The sequence below is a fragment of the Mus caroli genome, chromosome X (genome assembly GCF_900094665.2).
Source record: "Mus caroli chromosome X, CAROLI_EIJ_v1.1, whole genome shotgun sequence".
Taxonomy (NCBI): domain Eukaryota; kingdom Metazoa; phylum Chordata; class Mammalia; order Rodentia; family Muridae; genus Mus; species Mus caroli.
In genome coordinates, this window is record NC_034589.1 from 109,557,869 (window position 1) to 109,564,412 (window position 6,544).

The 6,544-nt window shown below is 39.2% G+C and overlaps 1 pseudogene; it reads left to right on the forward strand.

Annotated features, from left to right (window-relative positions):
- Positions 1-1,732: 1,732 nt before the first annotated feature.
- LOC110286357 lies at positions 1,733-2,127 on the forward strand (annotated as a pseudogene).
- Positions 2,128-6,544: the final 4,417 nt, after the last annotated feature.

A 6,544-nucleotide genomic window follows, 5' to 3' on the forward strand; every position in this document is an offset into this window, starting at 1 on the left:
TCTAGATCAGCAGGCAGGAGGAAGAGAGAGCCACATGTCCTATATTAAACATTTGAAACCTAAAAGCTCAGCCCCAATGACACACTTCCTTCCACAAGGCCATAACTATTCCAAAAGTGCCCCACTTCCTAATACTGTTATGCCCTATGAGTCTAAGGGGGTCATAATGATTCAAACCACCATAGAATCTGCTATTAATTGGAAGAACAAAATCTAGATGCCAGATAGTACAGAGACCTAAGGTAAAACTAAATACTATTACTGATTCTTTAAAAACAATGACCTTTAAAAAATATCTCATAACTATATCTTATTATTTATTTATTTATTTATTTATTTATTTATTTATTTATTTATGTTTGATTTATCAAGGCAGGGTTTCTCTGTAAAGCCCTGGCTATCCTAGAACTCACTCTAGACCAGGCTGGCCTCAAACTCAGAAATTCTCCTGCCTCTGCCTCCCAAGTGCTGATATTAAAGTCATGTACCACCACTGTCCATCTGTAATTTTTTTTTGGTTCTCCTATACTAATAGATCAGTGCTTCATTCAGCCATTATGAAAGAAATTTCTTCCTGCAGCAGATGGGAGCAAATTCAGACTCACAAGCAGATATTACTCAAAGAAATGGAGACCTTAGAACATACATGTCTGAATAGGATGTCTCCATTAAGTTCCCACCCTTAGATATCATAGAACCCCACAGAAGAGGAAGAAGAGAGAGTAGAAAAGGCAGAAGGGATGGAGACTACCAGGAGAACAAAGATCCAAAAAAAAAAAAATTAACTGAGTAAAACTCATAAGAACTCTTAGAGACTGAAGCAGAAAGTCCAAGGTCAACAACATGGTGTTCAGAAGGTTCTCTTTATATATATTATACTTTGCAGTTAAGTATCTCTATGGGACTCCTGAGTGTATGAACTAGTGGATTGCTAATTCTTGTGCCTACGCTTGGTTCTTTTCTTCTGTTGGTTTGCCTTATTCAAATTCAATTTGATGGGTTTTGTTTTATCTTATTTTATATTGTTTTCTTATGTTTTAATGTTGTCTTCAGAAACCACTGTTTTCTGAGAGACAGAAAAGAAGTGGATCAGGAATGGAAGGGAGGTGGCAGAAACTGGGGAATAGCAAGAGAGGTAACTGTAATCAGAACATATTGTATAAGATGAGTCTATTTTCAATAAAACATGGAAAAGAAAACAAACAAACTGAAACAAAAAAAAAAAGCGCACTCCTTTTCTCACCTTGAACCCTAAAAGAGATCAGATTAGAACATTCTTCCTGTTTCTCAAGCCAAACTTTTCTTGAGCATGTATAAGAAATACATGTTCTTAAGGATAAGTTTCTATACATACAACCTAGTGCTGAAGTAGTTATTTGAGTAAGTTAAAACATGGCTGACAGTAGACATCATAGAGAATTATGAGACAGCACACCATGGCTGACAATGAAAGTCTCCTTGCTTATCCCAAGGTGATAAAGTGATGACAACACCCCCCCCCCCAGAGAGCTCTGGCTTGGACCAGCTATGTCATCAATGGAAACCCGTGTGAGTGGGCTGCAACCAATGAAGAGTTGCCTGGATATATAGTCCAGTACAAAGGGAGACGTTGGGTGTTGGGCTTGGACTTGAGGCCCACAGCCCAGCAGCAGGTCAGCAGAGAGCAATCAGGTCAGCAGAAAGCAGCCAAGTGGAGCCAAGTCATCCTGTGACATTGCACTCTGAGGCCACCATGTCAAGGAACATGGAGAACTGTCTTCGAGGGTCTTCAGGTCGCTGCCAACAACACTCCCGCACCTCCAGAGCTGATCTGATCTTTGCAGTGAGCCTGATGGAACAGCATCTGAGGGAGGTTATTCATGCCCGGAGGCTCAGTGATAAGGTGCCCATCTTCCTGGCAGCCATCCCGGAGTTCCTCACCAGAGGCTTCTGGAGCTTGCGGGCAATGAGGCCCAACACAGAGGTACCCTGAGGTGCATCACCCCTCAACTGCTGGACTTGCAGGTCTACAGCAATATGTAGCTAAGTGATGTGTTCCAATTCATCACCATATCCCAGGTGGCTCCCGCTCAGAGCCAGCTACTACTAGCTACTAGCTTCTGCTGCTTCCTGGCTTTGCTTGACTGACCTGCTCATCTGCTACTCTGTGATAAATCAGTTAGTCCTGCCCAGCCTTTCCCACAGACAGCCCTGAATAGCTTATCAGCTCCATTCCAACCCTCTCCCAATTGTTTTCTTATTAAATAAAGCTTTATCTGAGGGAAAAAAATGTGTCCGTATTTGGTTCTGTATAAGGCTTCTTTATATAATTATTTATCTAATCCCTTCTCACCATTGTTAGGATATGTAATGGGCATTTCATTTTTTCCCCACATTTTTATTAGATATTTTCTTCATTTACATTTCAAAAGCTATCTCAAAATCCCCTACACCCTCCCACGCGCTGCTCCCCTACCCACTCACTCCAACTTCTTAGCCCTGGCATACCCCTGAACTGGGGCATATAAACTTGGCTAGAAAAAAAGGGGCCTCTCTTCCCAATGATGGTCAACTAGGCCATCTTCTGATACATGTGTAGCTAGAGACACAAGCTCTAGGGGTACTGATTAGTTCATATTGTTGTTCAACCAATAGAGTTGCAGACCCTTTCACCTCTTGGATACTTTTTCTAGATCCTCCATTGGGGGCCCTGTGTTCCATCCTATAGATGACTGTGAGCATCCACTTCTGTATTTGCCAGGCACTGGCAAAGCCTCATTGGTGATAGCTATATCAGACTCCCTTTAGCAAAATCTTGCTGGAATATGCAATAATGTCTGCGTCTGGTGGCTGATAATGGGATGGACCCCCTTGTGGGGCAATATCTGGATTGTCTATCCTTTCATCTTAGCTCCAAATTTTGTCTCTGCAACTCCTTCCATAGATATATTAGTCCGTATTCTAGGGAGGAATGAAGTATCCACGCATTGGTCTTCCTTCTTGATTTTCTTGTGTTTTGGAAGTTGTATCTTGGGTATTCTAGGTTTCTGGGCTAATATCGACTTATCAGTGAGTGCATATCAAGTGACTTCTTTTGTGATAGGGTTACCTCGCTCAGGATGATATCCTCCAGATACATTCATTTGCCCCTAAATTTCATAGATTCATTGTTTTTAATAACAGAGTAGTACTCCATTGTGTAAATGTACCACATTTTCTGTATCCATTCCACGTTGAGGGACACTTAGGTTCTTTCCAGCTTCTGGCTATTATAAATAGGGTTGCTATGAACATAGTGGAGCATGTGTCCTTATTATCAGTTGGAACATCTTCTGTATATATGCCCAGGAGAGGTATTGCTGGATCTAGAAGTAGTATTATGTCCAGTTTTCTGAGGAATCCCCAGACTGATTTCCAGAGTGTTTGTACCAGCTTGCAGTTCCACCAGCAATGGAAGAGTGTTCCTCTTTCTCCACATCCTCGCCAGCATCTGCTCTCACCTGAATTTTTGATCTTAGCCATTCTGACTGGAGTGAGGTAGAAACTCAGGATTGTTTTGATTTGCATTTCCCTGTTGATTAAAAATGATGCTGAACATTTTTTTCAAGTGCTTCTCAGCCCTTTGGTATTCCTCAGTTGAGAATTCTTTGTTTAGCTCTGTACCCCATTTTTAATGGGTTTATTTGAATTTCTGGAGTTCAGCTTCTTGAACTCTTTGTATCTATTGGATAGTAGTCCCCTATCAGTTTTAGGATTGGTAAAATAATCTTTCCAAATCTGTTGGTGGCCTTTTTGTCTTATTGATAGAATCTTCTGCCCTACAGAATCTTTGCAATTTTATGAGGTACCATTTGTAGACTCTTGATCTTAACAGCATAGGCCATGGCTCTTCTGTTTAGGATTTTTTTTTCCCTGTGCCCATATCTTCGAGGGTTTTCCCCACTTTCTCCTCTATTAATTTCAGTGTCTCTGGTTTTATTTGGAGTTCTTTGATCCACTTAGAATTGAGTTTTTTACAAGGAGATAAGAATGGATCAATTTTCATTCTTCTGCATGATAACCACCAGTTGTGCCAGCACCATTTGTTGAAAATGCTGTCTTTTTTCCACTGGATGGTTTTAGCTCCCTTGTCAAAGATCAAGAGACCATAGGTGTGTGGGTTCATTTCTGGGTCTTCAATTTAATTCCATTGATCTACCTGTCTATCATTGTACCAATTCCATGCAGTTTTTTTTTCACAATTGCTCTGTAGTACAGCTTGAGGTCAGGCATGGTGATTCCCCCAGATGTTCTTCTATTATTGAGAATAATTTTTGCTATCCTAGGTTTTTTTGTGATTCCAGAAGTATTTGCAAATTGCCCTTTTTAACTCAGTGAAGAATTGAGTTGGAATTTTGATGGGGATTGCATTGAATATGTAGATTGCTTCCAGCAGGATAGCCATTTTTACTATATTAATCCTGCCAATAATGAGCATAGGAGATCTTCTTCAATTTAATTCTTCAGAGACTTGAAGTTCTTGTCATACAGATCTTTCACTTCCTCAGTTAGAGTCACTCCAAGTTATATTATTTGTGACTATTTTGATGGGTGCTGTTTCCCTAATTTCTATCTCATCCTGTTTATCCTTTGTGTAGAGAAAGGCCACTGATTTGTTTGAGTTAATTTTATATCCGGCTATTGCGCTGAAGCTGTTTATCTGGTTTAGGAGTTCTCTGGTGGAATTTTTGGGGTCACTTATATATACTATCATATCATCCACAAACAGTAATATTTTGACTTCCTTCTTTCCAATTTGTATCCCCTTGATCTCCTTTTGTTGTCAAATTGCTCTGGCTAGGACTTCAAATACTATATTGAATAGGTAGGGAGAAAGTGGGCAACCTTGTCTAGTCCCTGATTTTAGTGGGATTGCTTCCAACTTCTCTCCATTCACTTTGATGTTGGCTACTGGCTTGCTATATGTTGTTTTAATTATGTTTAGGCCTTAAATTCCTGAACTTTCCATGACTTTTATCATGAAGGGGTGTTGGATTTTGTCAAATGCTTTCTCAGCATCTAATGAGATGATCATTTGATTTTTGTCTTTGAGTTTGTTTATATAGTGGATTACTTTGATGGATTTTCATATATTAAACAATCCCTGCGTTCCTGGGATGAAGCCTACCTGGTCATGAACACATCGTTTTGATGTTTTCTTGTATTCCGTTTGCAAGGATTTTATTGATTCTTTTTGCATAGATATTCCTTTGGGAAATTAGTCTGAAGTTCTCTTTCTTTGTTGGATCTTTGTGTGGTTTAGGTATCAGAGTAATTGTGGTTTCATAGAATGAATTGGGTAGAGTACCTTCTGTTTCTATTTTGTGTAATAGTTTGAGTAGAGTGGGAATTAGGTCTTCTTTGAAGGTCTGATAGAACTCTGGACTAAACCCATCTGGTCCTGGGCTTTTTTTGGTTGGGAGACTATTAATGACTGCTTCTATTTCTTTAGGGGAGATGGAATTGTTAAGATCGTTAATCTGATCCTGGTTTAATTTTGGTACCTGGTATCTGTCTAGGAAGTTGTCCATTTCATCCAGGTTTTCCAGTTTTGTTGAGTATAGCCTTTGGTAGTAGGATCTGATGATGTTTTGGATTTCCTTAGGATTTGTTCTTATGTCTACTTTTTAATTTCTGATTTTGTTAATTAGGGTACTGTCCCTGTGCCCTCTAGTTTTATTAAGGCTTTATCCATGTTGTTGATATTCTAAAGAACCACCTCCTGGTTTGGTTGATTCTTTGAATAGTTCTTTTTGTTTTTTACTTGGTTGATTTCAGTCCTAAGTTTCATTATTTCCTGTAGTCTACTCCTCTTGGGTGAATTTGCTTCCTTTTGATCTAGAGCTTCTAGGTGTGTTGTCAGACTGCTAGTATATGCTCTCTCTAGGTTCTTTTTGGAGGTACTCAGGGTTATGAGTTTTCCTCCTAAGACTGCTTTCATTGTGTCCCATAAGTTTGGGTATGCTGTGTTTTCATTTTTATCGAATTCTAGAAAGTCATTAACCTCATTCTTTATTTCCTCACTGACCAAGTTATCATTGAGTAGAGAGTTGTTCAGTTACCATGAGTATGTGGGTTTTCTATTGTTTTTGTTCTTGAAGTTTAGCCTTTGTCCATGGTGATCTTGTAGGGTGCATGAGATTATTCTAATATTCTTATATCTTTGGAGGCTTCTTTTGTGACAGATTATATGGTCAATTTTGGAAATGGTACCAAGGGGTGCTGAGAAGAAGGCATATTCTTTTGTTTTAGAGTGAAATCTTCTGTATATATCTGTTAAATCCATTTGGTTCATAATGTCTATTATCTTCACTGTATTTCTGCTTAGTTTCTCTCTCAATGATATGTCCATTGGTTAGTGTTGGGTGTTGAAGTCTCCCATTATTTTTATGTGGTGGTAAAGTCTCTTTAATTTCTTTTTTTTTTTTTAAGATTTATTTATTTTATGTATATGAGTACAGGGTAGCTGTCTTCAGACACACCAGAAGAGGGCATCGGATCCCATTACAGATGGTTGTGAACCACC